The following is a 21,414-nucleotide window of genomic DNA, read 5'->3' as shown; positions in this document are numbered from 1 at the left end:
CTCAAATGGGGGCCTCAGGAGGAGGGTGCAAAGGGGTAAATATTTTGAAAAAGTCGAGTGGCGGGCATCGATATGTACGTTTTTGGGCTCCAGAATTCATTTTTGACGTTATTTTGGTTCGAAACCCAAATGGGATTCTGGAGGGGGTGGGGGGGTGCAAAGGGGGTAAATTTATGAAAAAGTCGAGTAGGGTATTGATATGTACGTTTTTTGGGCTCCAAAATTCATTTTTAACGTTATTTTGGTTCGAAACTCAAGTGAGGCCACAGAAGGAAGGTGCAAAGGCCATTGAATAGGTAAAAATATAGAATTTTTCATAATTTCATTGAAAATCTATGATTTTTCCAAGTCCAATTAGGGGAGAATCTGGACATTTCGAGAAAAAGTATTAGGCTCAGGCGAAAATTTACCGAATTTCAACTCTCCCTTGGCAGCAAAATCCATCCTATTGGGTCAAAAATATAAACGAGGTAGACCGGCGTTATCTCGTGAAGCTTTATTGAAATTGGTACTTACTAGAACACTTGATTTTTTATTCACTCGCGAAAATCTTATACTTTTTGTCGTTCATTTATCCTTATTTTTATCGTGAACAACACTTATTTATCGTTCCTTCTGTCAGAAACTTCTTGTGGAAATTGTTAATCTTTTATTGTTCTTACTATCATATATATCGTGGATACCACCTAATTTATCGTTCGTTTTTTAAGAAATCGAGCAATACATTTTTTTATTGTGAAATACACTTTTTTATCGTGCAATCCTCTTTTTTATCGTGAATACTTATTTATCGTGATAACCCACTACTGTTATCGTGCTAACCCCCTTTTTTAAAGTAACGATAAATTGCACCCTTTTTTTTTGGTAAATTACTGGTATTTTTTGGTAAATTACTGGTAATTTTCTGTTTAATTACTAGTAATTTTTTGGTAAATTACTGGTAATTTTTTGTTTAAATACTAGTAATTTTTTGGTAAATTTCTGGTAATTTTTTGGTAAAATACTGGTAATTTTTTGGTAAATTACAAGTGATTTTTTTTGGTAAATTTTTGAAGAACTTGGAAAGAATTGCATTCAACTCCGGACATCAAGTTTAGACTTTGGAAAACTTGAAAGAAATTACCAATCTATGAAATTTTTACAAGCACCCCTACCTATTAATGTGGACTTCTATACACCAAATCTGACTTAATTAGAACTCAAACCAAAATTAATAAACAGAACTGTTGAAGTGTTGAGAGGTCTGACAGGTAGGTAGACTATCTTGAGACGTGAGACAGGCGGGTCAATGACCTCAAGAGACCAGACAGGAAGACATACACCATTGAGAAGTCAAGCAGATCGGTCAATGACCTTAGTAGATGAGACAGAGGCCAGACAGGCAGGCATATGACCGAAAGAGGTTAGAGTGACAGGGCTTTATAGGCCAGTGAGACAGTTAATGATCTTAAGAGGAGGGAGAGGTAGTCAGATGACCTTGAAATCAGATAAAATTTTGGTTAGATGACTCATGTCTGTACAGGCACATTTGACTGGAGATGGGCTTTTGGCTGCAGTAAATCTGAGCATAAAGCTCTGGCTATGAAAAGATGAAAAGACTAATAAACAGATAGGCGAATAGATGTAAAGAGGTAGGTAAAGATGTAAAGACAAAAAGAAGAAAAGACAAACAAAAAGATGAAAAGACTGACAAAAATACATACAAAAAGACAAAGAGAGGAAAAGATGAAGAGACAAAAAGACGAAGGGACAAAAAGACAAACAGACAAAAAGACAATAAGATGAAAAGACTGACAAAAATATGTACATACAAAAAGACAAAAGGAGTAAAGACAAAGAGAGGAAAAGACGAAGAGACAAAAAGACAAAAAGACGAAGGGACAAAAAGACGAAGAGATGAAAAGACAAAGAGACAAAAAGACAAAAAGACGAAGAGATGAAAAGACAAAGAGACAAAGAGACAAAAAGACAAAAAGACGAAGAGATGAAAAGACAAAGAGACAAAAAGACAAAAAGACAAAAAGGCGAAAAGACAAAAAGACGAAGAGACAAAGAATAAAAAAATTAAATTAAATTAAATAAAATTGAAGGGCCTGATGGAAGAAGAGCCTCCTCTGCCGGAGGCCCTTTTTCCGCCTTTTGGTGATTTGAGTTCCTTGAAGTCTTTACTACCTTTGGTGTGAGTTTCAGTTCATGATCTTGTTCCTAGAGCAAGCTACGTGATGTTTTATTCATATCTCTTTGAATAAAACATCTCAATAGGTGTACTACAGCCATACCATAGGTACCTGTTTCAGTTTCATAAAAATTGATCAGGAGGCGAAAGGAAGCATCCTACAAAAATCTCAAGTAAACAAAGTTGTAGAGAATTAAATTTCCAATCGACATTACGTCGTTAGTTTTTTCCTAAAATGCTTAGTTTTTGATTTATATGATGTAAAAGATGAATTTGAATGAAAATCAAAATCAGCTTATAGAAAAAAATTGATATAGAGGTGAGAGGAAGCATCCTATGAAAATTTCAAGTAGTCAAAGTTGCAGAGAATTAAATTTCCAATCGACATAATGTCATTAGTTTTTTTTTAAAAATGCTTAGTTTTCGATTTAATCACGTTAAAAGATGAAGTTAATGAAAATCAAAATCAACTTATGGAAGAAGGGCCTCCCATGTGAGTTTTTAAATCTCATTTTTTTCAAAGATGTGGATAAATTATTTGGCAGGTGATGGTCAATACTTGTTGCTGACACTTCAAATAAAAAAAACATCTTGCGCAGTTCGCAAGATCAACCGACTTTGCTCTAAATATACCCCAGTAATTTACCAACATTTATCTCAGTAATTTACCAGACATTACTTAAAAATTTACCAATTTATCAAAATGCGCGGAAGTACCCAAATTTACCGATTTAATGAATACGAAAAGTCGAAAACATCGACAAAATAAAATAGTCAATCATAAGTAGCCATCATATTACACTTTTATGAAATTGATTTTCAAATAAAAATTAGCATACTTATGAAGACGTAACCGTCATATTACAAGTGGAATAATATATCAGGAAAATTGTTGACAAAAAACAAAATTATTACCGAAATTTACCAATTTACCGAAATTTAGCTATTTACCAAAATTTACAAATTTACCTATTTACCAAAATTTACCTATTTACCGAAATTTACCTATTTACTGAAATTTACCTATTTACCAAAATTTACCTATTTACCAAAATTTACCAATTTACCAAAATTTACCAATTTACCAAAATTTACCGATTTACCAAAATTTACCGATTTACCAAAATTTACCGATTTACCAAAATTTACCAATTTACCAAAATTTACCTATTTACCAAAATTTACCAATTTACCTAAATTTACCGATTTACCAAAATTTAGAGGTTTTTAATGGCTTAATTTTTATCCAGAATTGAAATTATGCTATTTACTGAAATTTACCAATTTACCAAAATTTACCAATTTACCAATATTTACCAATTTACCAAAATTTACCGATTTACCAAAATTTACCGATTTACCAAAATTTACCAATTTACTAAAATTTACGAATTTATCAAAATTTATCAATTTACCAAAATTTACCATTTTACCAAAATTTACCAATTTACCAAAATTTACCATTTTACCAAAATTTACCAATTTACCAAAATTTACCAATTTACTAAAGTTTACCAATTTACCAAAATTTACCAATTTACAAAAATTTACCGATTTACCAAAATTTACGAATTTACCCAAATTTATCAATTTACCAAAATTTATCACTTTACCAAAATTTACGAATTTACCAAAAATTACCCCAGCAATTTACTAACATTTACCTCAGTAATTTACCAGACATTACCCATTAATTTACCAATTTTCCATTTTACCAAAAATTACCCCAGCAATTTACCAACATTCACCTCAGTAATTTACGAGACATTTCCTCACTAATTTACCAATTTTTTTACCGAATTTTAATCACCCCAGTAATTTACTGTCAAAGGTTTTTACCAATTTACCAAACTTTACCAATTTACCAAAAATTACCCAAGCAATTTACCAAAATTTTCGACCAACTTTAATTACGAGTAATTCACCAAAAATAACTAATCATTTTATTTACTAAAAATTACTATTAATTAACAAAAAAAAAAAAAAAATTATCAAAATTTACTGGCTATTTACCAAAAACTTAATGGTTTTTGTTAAAACAAAAATTACACTAGAAATTTTTGAAAAATTTTGATTTTTTATGGCAAAAAAATTTTGGACGGATAAAATTAACAAAAAAATTAACAAAAAAATCAACAAAAAATTTTCTCCTCTTGACTCGCGCGGGATTCGAACACCCGACCTTCGGCGTACCAATCTGCAACTTACACACCCTAACCACCCCATCTGTTTGTTGGGGGTGAGTCGTTTGCGAGATATAAGGGTTTACACAAATTTCTGCTTATCCATAACGTTGAAACACACTTAAACGTTCATATCTCGTAAACGGCTGAACCGATTTCGACCAAATTAAAAATTTCTCTAGTTCAGTATCAAAGCAATATTTTGCCATCATCAGTTTCGACTTAAAGTTCGGAGCTTTTGAGTTCAGCGTGACACAAATTTATACATAAATTGATATATAAATAAATATATAAATACATATTCTAGGGGGCAATCTCGTAACCTTTTTCTAGATTAACCAGCAAACTCATAACGTTTTGGCAAACTCGTAACCTTTTTAGGACGTGACTTTGCGATGAGGTGCTATATGAATCTACAAGGTGTGGGGAGTCTACTGGCGAAGTTTGAGCAGGGACGTGAGATTGCTGTTTATACAATTTCTCATTTGACTCAATTTTCAAATGAGTGCATAGCCTAATTATTATCTACGAGGACATGAGAAAAAGGTGCTTATTGCTAAGAACTATTTTATTCATTTTTCAAGTTCTGTTTGGTGATTCTGGTGGTTGAAGGTCTCCTCTTTCACATGGCGTGATCAAAAATCGTCTAAAATGAATTTTTGACTGCTCAATTTCAATTTAAAGTTGATTATACAGGTCCGCATTTTCGTGTTTTTCAACATTAACATTGATTTTACGAGGAAAGTATGCATCCTATGAAAAAAATGCAATGAAGGAAATTGTAGAGCATAAAATTTCCTTTCTGCTCAGAGCTGGTTATTTTTTTGTAGGATGCTTTGTTCAAAATGTATTTGCGAAAAACATGGATGCATAGGACTTGAAAAAAAAAGCTTTCCTGAAAAATTGATGTTTCGGCAATGAGCAACTTTTCCACAGGGCCCCCAAAAATCAAGTTAACGAATATAACGCGGCCTAACATCGAGTACTATCAGGCCTATGGGGTGACGCGTCGAGCGTATGCACAGCAACGAAGTTATAGAGGGGTCTTGAGATTGCTGTTTATACAAAACATTACGAGTTTGCCTGTATGCGGCTATATATAAATATATATATAAACTTATCTCGTTTTGCGCCATATGTCTTATCGTGATCAGCACACTCCAAAACGTCAAGAAAACCCACCCCCACCCAAATCCTCAACCATCATGACAAATACAATACCTTACTTTTCCGTTTCACGGCAAAGTCGGTAAAAAAAAACACCAATCACAAATCACTACGTTGAGTAGTTTTTAATTGGCAACAAAAGTAAAACTTTAAACGCGTTTTTCTCAAAACTAGGTATGTTTTTCCGAGGAGGCCCTTCTTCCATCAGGCCCTTCAATTTCAGCATTGAATTGAAATGAAATAAAATAAATTTACTGGTTAATTACTAGTAATTTTTTGGTAAATTACTGGACAATTTTTGGTAAATTACTGGTAAATTTTTGGTAAATTACTGGTAATTTTTGGTAAATTACTGGTTATTTTTTGGGTAAAATACTGGTAATTTTTTGGGTAAATTACTGTTAATTTTTTGGGTAAATAAATTACTGTTAATTTTTTGGGTAAATTACTGTTAATTTTTTGGGTAAATTACTGTTAATTTTTTGGGTAAATTACTGTTAATTTTTTGGGTAAATTACTGGTAATTTTTTGGGTAAATTACTGGTAATTTTTTGGGTAAATTACTGGTAATTTTTTGGGTAAATCACTGGTAATTTTTTGGGTAAATTACTGGTTATTTTTTGGGTAAATTACTGGTTATTTTTTGGGTAAAATACTGGTAATTTTTTGGGTAAATTACTGTTAATTTTTTGGGTAAATTACTGGTAATTTTTTGGGTAAATTACTGGTAATTTTTTGGTAAAGTACTGGTCATTTTTTGATAAATTACTCGTAATTTTCTGGTAAACTACTCGTAATTTTCTGGTAAATTACCTAGGTACTCGTTTTTTTTTGATAAAACTCTGGTAATTTTTTTGGCAAGTTACTAATGAAATCAGGTCAGACATTCTATCAGACTTTTGAATACTTGAAACACCCCTGTTGTACTTAAATCAAGTTTCAAGCAGCAAAAAACATATCCATGACTACTTGGACTTGAAACTTTTCCAGTAATTGAGACTTCAAAATCAAAACTCCCATCTTTTTTCAAATTTTTGTCAATCTTGTCCATTTTTGTAGAATTTCTTCTTATTTGAATAAAGGAGTGAAAGCAATAATTGGAAGCATTACAGAATTTGGCCAAAACCCATCCAATTTTTTTTGTGATCCACCTTATTACGTGTTTTTTTTGAATTAATTATCAGCTTATCTGGCGAGGGACCAATTTATTCGTAGGTAAAAATATTACTACATTAAGTACTTGACGATTGATTTTCAGGACGCCCTGTAAAATATTCTCACGCTCGCTGTATACCTTATTAAATTAATTTCACTTTCATTTAATCCGAGAAAAATAAAAACGAACATGCTGGTAGAACTTTCTGAACGTGCTCCATGCATATTGTATGAATATAAATCACGCTCCTGTTATCAGTAACACTGCAACCCAAATTACACCCATTCACCATACACGTTTTAGCATATGCATAAATTTCCAAAGCACAAATAGGTAATAACTTTACCATATTTTGAAACAAAATTAAGTACATGACACCAGTTTGAAAATACTGCATTTGGTTGAATTTTATAGCTGAATTTTATCATTGTGTTCGCCACCCAGAACTGAATGCGGAAATGGTTACGAAAACGTACTCGTAATTTTGAAATACGTGCGTCAAGATAACTCGAAAAATGAACGAGTAAACTCGAAAGTATTTTTAATAAAAGAAAAGTCAAATTTCGGTACAAAAATGACATCTAATCGTTGAAAAAAATTTTAATTAAAAGTTCGCCTCGTCGTTACGTGTTGTTGTATGGAGTATGGAAAATGATTTCCAATACGTAATTATAATTTTTCGAGGTAATCGGCGTGCTTTGCATATTTTTGTGGCAAATCCGCGTTTTATTTGCGATAATAAATCCTCACACGAGGATGTTTATTTTACGAAAAAAAATAATGATGAAAGATTACAACAGCACACTTCCCTTGTTTGTTATCAATTCAAATGTGATACTATCGTTCATTTAAAAAAAAACACACTTCAACCCTTACCAAGTTAACAGTATACGATTGAACGATAACTATGACCCCCCCCCCCCCCCATCACCCATAATTATACCCCATCGTTTCAGTTCACCTACAGTAGGGTAAGTAGACGTACCAGTAAACACCTACACATTTCTGAATTATATTTTTGGAATCACTTATCAGATAAATTCATCAACCATAAACATGGCAAGTGTCTGCGGTGTTTAATTCCTCTGCTATTGTATTAGACGATTTGATTTGACTTTCTCGTATTTTCTTTCTGCGACTTATCTCTCTATAAAAACTGTATATTTTCTTTTTGTTTCATCTCGTTGTTTCTATCGTTTCACGCCTTTTTTTTTTTTTTTTTTTTTTTTTTGGAAGTATTTGCGCCGTTTGCGAGGTGTATCCACTTGTGATGAGTGGGTTTGTACTTTTACTATACATAAGACGTGTAGCATTTCGACGTGAGCTTAACAAAGAATATTGCCTGTAGTTGGTGCAAATACAAATTGAGAAAGACTTTCAATAACGAGATTTATCGGTAGAGTTTTTCCTCCTCGTTTCTCTTACACTCTGTTTCTCTCGTCGTCTCTGTTTGGCCCTTTTTTTTCTTCCTAATTTAACGGTATGGCAGCTGCGGTGAAATTGCTAGCGAAAATTTTTCCTAATGATGAAGCAAAGAATCCGCTGATGTTTGTGAGGTACGAGGACTATAGGCTTACTATATTGCAAAATTCTTTTCTTTTTGTACATTTTTGGCTGGATCGATTTTTATTACCTACGTACGCGATATGTGTACGATTTGTGATGGAATTGCGTCATGTGATATGTGTATTATACATCTGAGTTTTATTTATGAGCTAAGTTCGCGGTCAAATTTTCGAAATTGGTTTAAAATTGGCTTAATTTAGGTACCTACGGTGTTCAGTTATTTATGTATTTGTAGATGGATTGTTGCAATTTGATGGATTGTGCTGCCGGTGAATTGTAATAAGTTTTCAATTTGAGGGAGATCGTAAAAAACTGTTGATTACCTCGCTTAGTAGGGTAATTATTATTCAATTTAGGCTATGATAATCATCATCATAATTATGCGATAGGTATTCATAAAAATTTGAAATGATAGGTACTAAACATGCTCTAAAATACGCCGAACTGCTTATATTGCAGTTATTGCGAGAACCTGGATCTAAGTTATGAATTTGTGTGGCTTACCTCATACCTCGACTTTGGAACATCGTTGAAAAAAAGGCAAGAAATTCACTTTTTTATTGCCGTAAAAAGACAGAGATCGAGTTGAAAAGTTAAAACCTTCAAAAATCATATCCAAGACGTCCATGCTAAATTTCACTTTCGCTAGATCAATTTTTTGAGACTTTGGCAATGACTTGAAATCGTAAACTTTTTTTAAAAAGCATAAAAACCCACTTCATCGTGACTTGAAAGAGGTGGAAGGGGTGAAAGGGGTTAGAAAGTTGAAATCATGTGCACCCTTAAAATGTGCATGCCGAATTTCAGTCCCCCAACAATTTCCGAAGTGGCTTTGCAAACTCTCAAGATTCATCTTGGAATTGTGAGATTTTTCGTAACTTCTCGAGAAAACCCTTGAATTACCTACAAGAAGTCCTCAGAAAATTCAAAAAAAATCTCAACTCAAGAAATCCCAAAAAACAGGGCTCGTTGTACTCAAGTAATCAAATTACTGACAATGAGTTAATTTTTCAAAATTTCGGTTACTAAAGTTATTATTTTTAATAAGAATTATCAAAAATTATTTTTTCTGAAATCTCAATCCAATTTAAAAAGAAAAAGATGCCAACATTATGTGAAAATGTAATTTTTTTATTCTTTCTCTTCATGGGCTTCCCGCCTTTCAAAGCTAATTGCTAAAAATTGTCACTTTTTTGCAAAAAGTTTCGAAAGTTGTCACTTCTTTCCAAAAATTAGGTACCTTAAAAATTCACTTTTGACCAGAAATTGACAAAAATCGACTAGAAAATCCAAAAAGTGTCGCTTCTTGCCAAAAATTGCTAAAAATTGAAATAACGAAAGGTTTTTTTATTTCTTTCCAAAACTTACCCAAACGAAAATTTCCGAAAATTCTGACTTTTTTTTGCCAAAAATTGTTGAAAAATCCCACGTTTTCCCAAAAAGCTGCGGAATAAAGTTTTATTTTTTTAACAAAAAGTGCCAAAAGAAATCCTTGTTTATCAAAAATTGACCAAAATGTTCATTTTTTTGCTAAAAATTGTTGAAAAATTTTACACTTTTGCCAGAAGTGCTGAAAGCTCTGCCATTCGTTGAAATTGTCAGTGTTGATTTCTGCCAGAAATGACCAAAATTTCCACCTTTTGTTGAAATTGCCGAAAAGTCTTGTTTATTGTCAGAAATTGCTCAAAATTTTCGTTTTTTTTGCTGCAAAAAATACTGAGAAGTCACACTTTTTTCTCAAGAATTGTCGAGAAGTTGCTTTTTGTCTTTTTTGTAATAATTCTTTTTGCATTAAAGTGAATTAAAATCTTTTGTTTTTTTTTGTAAATTTTTTCTGTATTGAAATGTTTTGCTCACGTTTTGTAACTTTTTCAAATTTTTTTGCTTACAAAAATCATTTTTTTTCGAAAGGGAGGGAGGCGGGATTCAAATATGTGAGGGCACATACGGAAAGGGACCTACCGACCAAAAAAAAAAAAAAAAAAGTTCTCTGAAATTGTTGTAGGAACGCTGTATAAACGTTGGAAAAATTTTGAAAATATTCAATAAAAAATTCCACAATTTTCGTTAAGTATTTTGTTTCAGAAATTGAAAGTGCATTATTTTCCAATCAATTTTTTTGAAGTAAAAAAACAAAAGAACAAAAAATACTCCTCTAGCAAATTTTGTTGCTGAGTTTTACTCGTGAACTGACGAATTTTTGAGAATAATCCTTATTTTTGACATTTAAAGTTGATCGATTGAATATTTCAGTAATTTTGGAATCTTTGTTAGTGGGTCAAATCCATTAAAATATTTTTACAGTGATTATGTTTGGCAACAAGTAAAATTTTAAGACAATTTAGAAATGTTTAGAAAATAATTCTAAGCGTTGAGTTTAATTTTTCAAATTCTGGCGAAAATTTCAAAATTGAAATCAGTAGCTAGGACATTTTATTTCTTATAGGTAGCCTATGTAAAATAAAAATATCGAAATTTTATGAAATTGAAGCAGAATGCGGAGGTTTGATTTTTGAAGCAATGTTTTACGTTCAAAATCAATTAGTTGAAGTTTCAAGTCATTCTGAAAGTTCTCAGGGGGCTTTCAAAGATTTCCAATTTACAGAAAATTTGATTGAAAATAGCTACTCGTAAATAAAGTTCAGCTCTTGATTTTTGGGCATTTTTTTAGTCAAATTGTACAAAATTTTGTGGATAAGTGAAAGTTCCCAAAACAAATGAGGAGCTCATTGCAAAAGTAGCCCTTGTCACATGAACTTTTAGACCCTTTTCACTCGATTGCACCTAATGCCAACTGCGGAGATCATGTTGTAATGATGAAATGACCGTCAAGTTGGTCTACCCTGAGTAGCTCTGAGAGGAATTGCTTTATAGAGTTTACATTCATGATACTGGGTACGCTCAAGGGAGAGCTTTAGAGATTGCATAGGTTCATGTGACAAGGGCTACTTTTGCAATGAGCTCTTCAAATGCTATATCAATTTTTTTAATTAAAAAAAAATATTTTCTGACTTTTGAAATCAATTTTGAAGTTTTTAAAAGGATCCTAAATAAAACTTTTTGCAAATATTTCTTTATGTGCTCTTTCCCATTATGTTGATCTCTGGTACTTTCATAATATGTACCTACTTTGAAGCTTGCTGGTCAACTTTCTGTGAAAAAATCCGTTTTAAATTTTCTAAAGTAGGTACCCTATACTTGAAAAATTTTTAGTTTTCAGAGAAAATCTATAGAATTTTCCATTTTTTACCCAAAAATTTCGTCGTACATTTTTTTTAAACTGCTAAACCATTTTTTTCTCACAAATTTTTGGGATGGACGTATTAAAATTTTTTTGGCTCTAATGGATCTTCACAAACATGTGGTTAAAATTTGAGCTCTTCAACTGAGCAACCCCTCTCCCCCTCCACCTCCTCCTGCTCCCATCTTTCATTTCCTTCTGTTTCCTTCCAAAATGACGAAAAACCCAAAGTTGGAAAATTTTGATAATTATTTTCATATTAAACCCAAATTTTTAAGATATTTTCAAAATGGGTTAGGTAGGTACTTTTTTAAAAAAAATGATGAATTATTTTTGGAAAATCTTTAACTGAAAATAAAAGAATACGAAGTGTTTTATGCTGTGAGAACGTGCCAGTAACTTTTTTTTAGGAAGGACAGGGGGAGAAGAGAAATTTGAAGAAATAATGTAACAGTGGGGTTAGACGGGACTGCTAGAAGAAGGGATTATGATAATTTTCTCCCAAGGTGGTTTTCTGAGAAATATTCCTTTGAGAAGGAACATTTTCCAAATACAGTAAAAGCCGCTTATTATTATAATGGTTAATGTTATAAATCGCTTTATGTTATTAAAATGGTTTGGTCCCAATCTTTTATATCTAATTATATTGAAATTCCATCGGTTATTGTAATTAAAGCATCGGATAATGTTATAATTTTCAAATGATTTTTAAGCGTTTGTCGCATTTTTATGTAATTTTAAAATGTTTTTAACACGTTTTCACCCAGTTTTTTCCTAATTTTTCTGAAATTGCAGACTTTTTTCTGATTGACATCATTTTTTAATACTTTTTTCATAACTTTTTGAAGTTTTAACCTATTTTTAACACTTTTCCCGCAATTTTTGCAAAATTTTAGTTCAAAGACTACATATTTAGTAAAAAATTGACCATATAACAATTTTTGGCAAAAAAATCACTTTTTGATCAATCAGTTTGTGTTATAAGTCGGTTAATGTTATTAAATTGGGCTGGGACAAACGTTATAACATTAAGCGGCTTTTACTGTAAATACCTGGCTAGCTCTAGAATAGGCAATCCTTTCTACCTCAATGAACACAGTGAGAAGTTACTATATTATAAATAAAGAAAGCCTTCTCGAACCAATTACTTATGGTTTTTATTTACAGTTGTTAGTGTGAACAACTAATTATAATTAATCTGTGTGTGAGATAGGTACACAATACAAACTACCTATCTTCTAACTCTACGAGTAGGTAACTTAAAACATCCATAGGCAAGCCTGGCAACTTATTATAAAGCGAGTTGTAAGTATTTAAAAGAATACGATGTAGTTGTATTCTTTTAGTTTTGAATGCTGTGGTGATTAACACATCATCACCTAGCACTCGGAAGATTAGATTAATAATTAAAAGCAGGGTAGACAACACTAGTGTGAATACAGCATACTCGGCAATAGTATACCTACTTCGTAACATAAAATATAGCAAAGTACTCAGATGACATTTATGACGTCATCTTAATAATTACTAGAGGGCACTATGTAAGGGCGAACGCAACCCAGGTAAATGAATTAAACAATTTACCTTAGATGATGAAGATACATATAGTTTTACTGTACACGTTGCCTGCCTCTCCCTGGCGACCCCAATAATAGTTGCTTCGGCAGGTATGCTTAGTAGATCCATTTTTGTAGGGTTATCCACTCGATTGTCCGGAAATCAATCAGAGATGGACCAATAAAGTACCACGATCTTACGAGGAAGTTAATGAAGTGTCATGTTGCAAGTACTAATTAAACCATCTAAACATGGGTAAAACACATGTAGGGAGTATGGAACTAGCTATACCAGCCGTTTAAATATTCACTGTAACTGACATTGGTCCAGAGAGCTCGAGTGTCCTGGACCAAGTGATTTTTCTAGCATCATGATCCTCGCAACGAGGCTCGGATTGCGAGCACATTACGTAGCTCATTGCTCCTCCCACAGGACGATTACAATACCTCACGCTCATAAAAAGATTACGCTAATAACTACAATAGGCGAGCAGGGCATATCTGCTCATCACAAAAATTCAAAAAATAAACAAATCTTAATTTTTTGTCTATAAGTGTGATTTTTATCAACTTTTTCATCAAATACATCAGAAAGAGGTCAAAATAAGACATCTGAATAACTCTGAACTTTTTTTGATGTTTGGAATTGAAAATTGGATTTTTTCGAATTTTGATTTTTATGTGATGAGTTTATTTCATCAAGTGAAGGAGTTTTTCAACTTTTTCAAAGGGTACGTAAACAAAGGCGTCAAATTAGTCAACTTCACCAGTCAAAACTTTTTTTCATGTTTTAAATCAAAAAATCACATTTTTTTTACAAGGTTTCAATTTTTTTTAAATCGACTTTACGAAAAATAATGCCATTCCAATTTTTTAATATTATGTTGTTCTTGTTCAGCATAAAAAGTTGTCGATAATATATTTTTTCTAGAATTTTTGAGAGTCGGAACGAAATAAAAACTACGTTTTGAAACTTTTCAAGCTAATTTTTCGTACGAAAAAAAGTGGCAACGCTGATTTTTATGATACCACCAAAAAGCTTTTCAAAACCCCTAACTATTGGAAAAAGTTTCATTTTGGTAGGTATCGCGGTTATCGAGTAATCCACTGCTGAAATGGATGATATTTTCAAGTTCACTGAAAACTTTGACACCCCCTGACAGCCTTTAAAAAAGGGCTATAGGGCTGCGATTTGGGCCATTGGTCATCCCTTCGGAAGGTCTTTCCACAGAAAAAATTTCAAAAAAATCACCGACCCCCCCCCCTTGCCACTTCTTGATTGAATTGACGTGAAATGGCCTGTATTACATAATTATTCGAACATACCAGAATTTTTTTTAAAATTAACTTTTTATTTAAATTGATTCAAATTCGTGTTGATCAAATTTTTTACAACTTTTTGAAAATAATTAATTACATATTGCAAATTTTGGAACAGAAAAGCGGATGAATTCAAATACATAATTTAATTAGTGAATTTCTCGAGAAGTCACCCGAGTGTAAAATTTAGACTATATCGAATGTTTCTTACCTCCTCCGAGAAAAAAGAACACGAGGTTTTATTTTATTGCAAAAATTAATTCCTCTATAACGCTTTAATTTCGTAAAGAATACCTGCCTATACCTACTTTTTATACAACGAACGAAATTACAAAAGTCGTCAATTTTATTAAATTTCACAGCCGTATCCCGTATCTTTTTGCTCGGCATCATCTATATAGTTATTTTTACGACATTTCAGGAACCAGCAAGCTCAACTTAAACCCTTATAACATCGAGTTGCCCTCTTTTTAAATGAAATGTTTCCATTCGACCTTTATTTTTCAATGCGTAGGAAATGACATATCGACGAGAAATTTGTCAACGGTGGTGTTTTAACGCTTGTTGTGTAACCCAAGTTAGTAAGAACGAGTTGAAAAGTAATCAATTGTGCTATAGGCTAAAGCGATTTCACATCGAAGTCAAAGTCGAAGACGAAGGGAAAAAAAGACAGTCCAGACTTGAAATTTTCAGGTCGTTGACATGTGTCAAAACTTTTACGAAATCGACTTCTCACAATGCACAAAAGCGAGGCGAAATGGACATTCAACCGCGATGAGATTATTCGAAAATGAGACCAACGTGAGAGGTAGAAAAAAATATTGCTTACGAGGGGAACTGGACGATGAAAAATTCATCGATTAAATCCCCCTTATATCCGTATAAACGTCGATCTGTTATAATCTCGATTGAATATCCGATTTAATGCGAGTTACGATGAGGTGCTGTTCCATGATGCTGTCTCTCGGTGTCTCGTTTTTCCTACACCAGCGAAAGGCTAAAACCATTGGTTCGTGCTTTCGAGCATGGGAAAATGAACAGAAATGCGGATAAACAAGGGATGAATTTTTTTAGCCGGACTATCGGGTTAATTAAATCGATAAATACGATAAAAAATAATAATTTAATCGAATTTGTTTGCTTTTTTTTTTCGTTGCGAAAAAACGTTGGCGTAATGAAAGTGAAATATTCGCACTTACCCCATTCTATATAGTTATACGAGTTAAAATTATATTTTCGAACACGCTTCGGTCACTGTAATAGTAGTCGTCGTAGTCGTCGTACAAACGATGAATTTGCAGCTTTTTCCATACACTGACTAAATTAGAGTTACTTATATACGGAAAATAGCGACATGTTTTACGCGGCGGGTTAAAAATGACTCGATATTTTATATCGCGTTATTTTCGAAATGGATTTTTTTTTCCCGTTCGCTTATTCGCGTTGGTTGGTTTTATCGTATCTATAGACGAGATACATACGATAAAAGCTTTCACGAAATCGTACAGTATATGCACAAAAATCGACGTTATATTGGTGTAATTTTAGTAGAGTCTGCGGCAAGAATCACTAAACTATCGCGACGAGTCGATATTTCGCCGGTAAAATTACATACCATTCACCTCTCTCAACGTGGGCATATCTGTCGCCAAGGTGAATAATGCTTTAATTTTGTTGACAACTGGTACGTGTTTATTTTTAATACGTACAAATTACATTGCGATTAGGTATCTCGCGTATCGGAAAATATCACGTAGGCTGCCTATGCTGGAGGTATAGGTATGCCTGAGAGTGAGACTAATGCTGCCGAAATGAGACTTGACCTTGTCTATAATATTGATGATGATAATGCTCGCGTGATACTTCCTAGATATTTTTTTTTTCGTCAACTCGCGAGATATACACATATCTGCAGGCTGCGTTTAATTCGATCGATGTGTTGGAAGGATGATGAAGAAGGGAGGGAGGAGCTAAGATATAACCTACTCTGATCAAGTTGAAATTTGGCTCATGGAAAGAGCATACCTATTGCCCACATCTCAGAACAAAATTTTGATCTGTGAAAGTTACTTTTTTGATTTTTGAAAAAAAAAATTAAATAGTGGAAATTGGTCCCATAATTAATTTTTCTCTTTACAAAAAAAGTAAATGTAACGAAATCAATCAATTGAAACCACTTTTGAGAGGATCTAGAGTCTCCAAGAAGAGTGTTCCCCATAATCGTTCCAAAGGATGTCAAAAATTAACTTTCAAGGGAACTTTTTGAAGTGACACTCTATGATTTAAACGAAACAAAGTTGGATCGAAGTAGCATGTGGGTCATTCCACCTCAATTTGACCAACGTTTTTGAGTCATGTCCTTTGATTTCGCTCAAATTTTGTTTACAATGTCTACCCATCCAATAAGTAAGAAATCCGTAATCAGTTTGGTCCCAGTCCTCTCAGGGATGTGTGGGGGGTGGGGGGCTGTAATTATTTTCACATTGCCTCGAGGTACTCAACTTCAGCAGCACATACCTCCAAAGCTATGATACTTTGATCAAAACTGATTTCACGGTCCGAAAGGGCATTGCATTTTGAACTTTCCAAGTATTTTGAAATTTTCAAAAGTTGAAAGTTGAACTTTCGAATTCAAAGTTTAAATTTCAAAATGGCGCTGTAAGTGTGAGCTACCATTTAAAATTCTGAAAAAATTTCCATAGATGTACCTTTTGATGTTTTTTCGAAATATTTAATTTTCGAGATGGGATCTTTTAATGGAGGAGGAGCACCCCCTCCCCCAAATTTGGGCAGAACTTTCAAAAAAATCTGGGGCATGTGATATATTAAATTGTATGTTTTTGGTGACGCTGAACACGAATATGATGTCAGATTTTTTATTGCTGGACCCCATCCACGGCCCCCAGCCCTTCTCATTCCTTCAATGTCACTCTCACATAGGTACCAACAACTAGGTATTAGTTTTATACTATTCTGGAGCCTCCACTGGTTTTTTAATTTTCTCCAGAAATTTCAAATCGCTCTACAGTGACCAAAATTGGACTTAAGAAGCTGTAAATTTGGTTGGTGCTTATTGGGCAAATTCTCAACCGTTTTGGAAGATTACTGCAAAATTCTAGAAGTGACAGTTCAAAAGTGAATTTTTGACCAATTTTTAACTTTTAGAAACAGTAAAAAAAATCAAATTTTCAAAAAATCTATATCACGAGCAAGGTTCCGTTTTGGCTAGATATCGTCTAGAATATCTAAATGGTCAACTGACTCGAAATGATCGCAATTTGACCTTTTTAGATCCCTCAGAGCAATTCTCAAATACCGCCTGAAATTTCAAATTGTTCTGGAGGCTAAAAAAGTTTTAATTGCGATTGTTTTTGAGTTGGCAATATCTTTCTAAAAAAATCACTTTACAAATTGGTCAAAAAAATTCACCTTTGAACTGGCTGTTGGCATTTCTCAAATATCTTCCGAAATTCATTTTTTGCCCCTTCACAACAATTTGAAATTTCTGGGGAAAATTAAAAAATCGCTGGAGACTACAAAATGTCCCAAAACTGGTATCTGTGTGGTTGTGCAAATTGAAGGAATTACTCACGTATTGGTGTGTTTTTCCCAAACAATTTTTGTTCCATGAAAAAGCTTAAAGTCAGCCTTCGAATATATTTTTTTTATTTTTTATACTTTTAAAAATTCACCAAAAAACTAAAAACGAACTTTACGACTTGAAATTTTGGTTATGAGGGTTTTAGGACATGCTCTTTTGATGTAGATTGGATTAGTTCAAATTGTAGCCAGAGAGCCAGTTCAAAAAGTTTTTTTCCTTAGGAGTTGAAAATTTGGTTTTTTTTTCATTCTGTCAACAAGTGAGACATCCCAACATACAATTTTTGGTTCAAACAAAGCTGAATCTAAATAAGGACGGTGCCAAAATACCCCCCCCCCCCGTCAAAAAATATGTCAAGCGCCTAAATTTATTTTTTTGAATTTTTGTAAATTTCTATAAATTGTATTATAAGGTGAAAATAAAATGAAAATATTATCTAGTTAAGTAAGCTACAAATCTGAAATCTATCCTGCTTTTGACACATCCTCTCTCGCCCCTGGGCCCCCCGAATCGCTTAGAAACGATTTTAAACCGCTTTAAAAAGTTCTGGAGTTTTCAGAAACTTTTTGAAAATTACAATTTTTGCAAAAGTCCACATATTAATTTTAGGTAAGGGTTATAGAAAGACATATTTTTTCATTTGCTGAGTCGGCTAGAGGTGATTTCAAGTAGTCATGAAGCCTCCAGTGACAATTTAAGAATCCTAAAAGATGCATTTCTAAGAGCTGAAGTTCATTTGGACAGAATTTAGAGGATGTTTTGAAGAACTGCACTCTTTAAAATGTCACCAGAGGCTCCAGAACAGCCTAAAACCACCTTTAGTCGATTCAATAAATCGATGAAAGGGTATGAACCGGATTTTTAACGTTATAATATAATTTGATTTATTAATATTTTATGAAAATTGTTGTTTTCAAAAATTTGCGGAAGGCTCTCGACCAACCTTCTTGGAATAATTTGAAATTGCTTCTGTTTTGCTTGCCAAAAAAAAAATTGGGACATCCTGCGAAAAAAACAAAAATTTAAAGTAATTTTTACTAAGTAAAAAATAAAATGTTGGTAATTTGAGCAAAAAATATGATTTTTTGACATTTTTGAAATGAAGGAAAACGTTGAGTAATTTTTACAGAAAAACAAAATATTGGGCATGGGGGGGAGGGGGACTTGATGTATTGGGGATTTGGGGACTAAAGTTATCTTTCTGTGTAATATTTGTAAAAGCGCAGAACTTGTGGCAAGCTAAAATTTTATCAAAAAAAGGGAAGATTCGCTCAATTTTGGCAAAAAAAAAAAAATAGGATTTTGGGCAATTTTGAAAAAAAAAAACAAATCTACTATAGTAATTTTTATAAATTAGCAGGACTTTGAGCAATTTTGGCAGTATAAAGCAAATGTTTCAGTACATTTTGCAGAAAAGTTGTATCTTATTAACAATTTTGGCAAAAAACAAAAAATCTCAAGTTTTTGACAATTAAAAAAAAAAATGTGAAAACAAAATTTTCAGGAAGTTTTGTAAAAACGTGGAGAAACATTTTCGGGCAACTTGGACAAATTTTTGCAATTAAAAATACGTAGAATTTTGGGTAATTTTGACAAAAAACAGGATTTTTGGCAACGTTGGAAAAAAGCAAAATTCTAGTACCTAGTCATTTTTGTAAATTATTAATTTTACCACAAAAAAAAAGATTTTGGAGAATTTTTGCAAAAAAGTAGAGTTTTTTGGCCAGCTAAATTTTTTTTGGAAGATAAACATGATTTTAGACAGTTTTGGTGGAAAGCAAATTTTTAGTAACTGGTACCAAAAAAATGCAAAATTTTGGCAATTCGGGTAAAAACTGTGATTTTTTGAAAATTTAAAAAAGAAATAAGAGCAAAAAAAAACAAAACTTTCAGTAAATTTTGTAAAAAAAAAGGGAGGGATATTTTTGGGCAACTTAAACAAATTGTTGCAATTGAAATTCAGCAGAATGTTGGGCAATTTTGGCAAAAAAAAAAATATAGACACTTTGGATGTAAAAGAAGGTAATTTTGGCAACTCTGCAAATAAAAGCAGAATGTTTGGCATTTCTAGTAAAAACGGCTGAAGTGTTCATCGATTATCGCAGAAAAATGAGGATTTTGGATAGTCATTGCAAAACAGTAGGATTTTGGGAAATTTGTGTAGATGAAGCAGGGTTTTTGAAAATTTTGTCCTTCAAGCAGGACTCTGTTCATTTTTGCTGAAAACTTCTGACCTTTTTTCGGAAATTGGGGTATGTTTTAGTTCAAGTATGTGAACCCTAAAGTCTCTTGAAGAGATGACCAGCCCCTTAAAATTTTGGACAATATTGAATCCAAATAAGTAAATGGATCGTGTTATAATTTGTTTGTCATATTTTCGATGATGTCAAGTTCGAATATCCATTCATTTTTGGGATGTAGCCCCCTAATCCTCTCCATGACCCCTTAAATTTCTATTAAAATCCAAAGTTTGCAAAATTGGATTTCGAATACCAACTGATTTTGGGGAGTAGAACATTTCCAAAGCCCCGAAGACCCTTTTTGCTGCCACCCCTCTCCCCCCCCCACCAGCCTACTCACTCAGATTTTTAAAGAAAACCAAACCATCCGAAAAATCGTTTTTTATATTACCTATTAGACATGTTTTTAGTAGGAATTTATGCTAAATTTCAGATTACATGGCCTCATTTTTCAACCCCAACAATTTTTGAAATTCGAAAAAATTACTTGGATTTTGAGTTTATGGGTTCTCAATTTTGTTGTTTTATTAATTCTTGATAAAAATACGTGTTCTTTGATTTTTCTCTTTATTTTCTACTCAAAAATTTAATTTTTGCAATAATTCCACTGCTTTAAATTTTTTTAACGAAATTTTCAATATTCATTTGAAAATTATTTCACAACCCTTTCTTCAAAAAAATGCTGGTCATTTTTGAAAATTTCGCCACAATAATCCAATTTCCCCCAACTTATAAGTGAATTTCGCCAACATTAAGCCCCCGAAACGCTTCCCCGGCTCATCGTCAGTCCAACCCTTCGCTTTATTAAACGCCGAATTCGTTACCTACCAAAAGTTAATACAATACACGATGTCATAATGGTAATTTGAATCAACGATACGACAACTCGCTTCGAAGACAGAAGGAGGCGGGTGTGTCTTTGAACTTATTGTACGAAAACTTATAGCCACCTTAATCACTCACTTCCGCTTTTCATTTCTGTTCCATTTCCTCTTACACTTTGCGTGCTGCGCGTCGGCAGATAGTGGAAATTTCGCAACGACTCGTATACCTACCTATTCCGAGAATTATATTAGCAAGGGTTTCGCGACGAGGTACCCGTAAACGTACACAAATGGGCGCCCATTTCGGAGAAGGAAATTTCACTTAAGGAGCCTTTGCGAAAGTTTATTACAAAATTTGGTACGGGAAAAAAAACTTCTCGCGAG

At 32.9% G+C, this 21,414-nt stretch overlaps 1 protein-coding gene and 1 long non-coding RNA gene across 4 annotated transcripts in view; one reads left to right on the top strand and one right to left on the bottom strand.

Moving 5' to 3' along the window:
* The window catches only part of LOC135846553 (orexin/Hypocretin receptor type 1), a 111,818-nt gene that overhangs the window by 49,478 nt on the left and 40,926 nt on the right, over positions 1 to 21,414 (top strand). The gene's annotated exons all lie outside the window — the stretch shown is intronic.
* LOC135847007 (uncharacterized) overlaps positions 1 to 21,414 on the bottom strand; it is a 54,025-nt gene that overhangs the window by 8,057 nt on the left and 24,554 nt on the right. The window contains exon 1 of one of the 3 annotated variants that reach the window (XR_010559065.1): positions 15,565 to 16,000. The exons of the other annotated variants lie outside the window; for them this stretch is intronic. This is a non-coding gene — a long non-coding RNA (uncharacterized LOC135847007). Of the gene's footprint in view, positions 1 to 15,564; positions 16,001 to 21,414 lie in introns of those variants that run through there. 3 annotated transcript variants of the gene reach the window in all.

The sequence above is a fragment of the Planococcus citri genome, chromosome 5 (genome assembly GCF_950023065.1).
Source record: "Planococcus citri chromosome 5, ihPlaCitr1.1, whole genome shotgun sequence".
Classification (NCBI taxonomy): Eukaryota; Metazoa; Arthropoda; class Insecta; order Hemiptera; family Pseudococcidae; genus Planococcus; species Planococcus citri.
The sequence above is the reverse complement of the archived record's forward strand: the minus strand, read 5'-3'. Positions and strand labels throughout refer to the sequence as shown.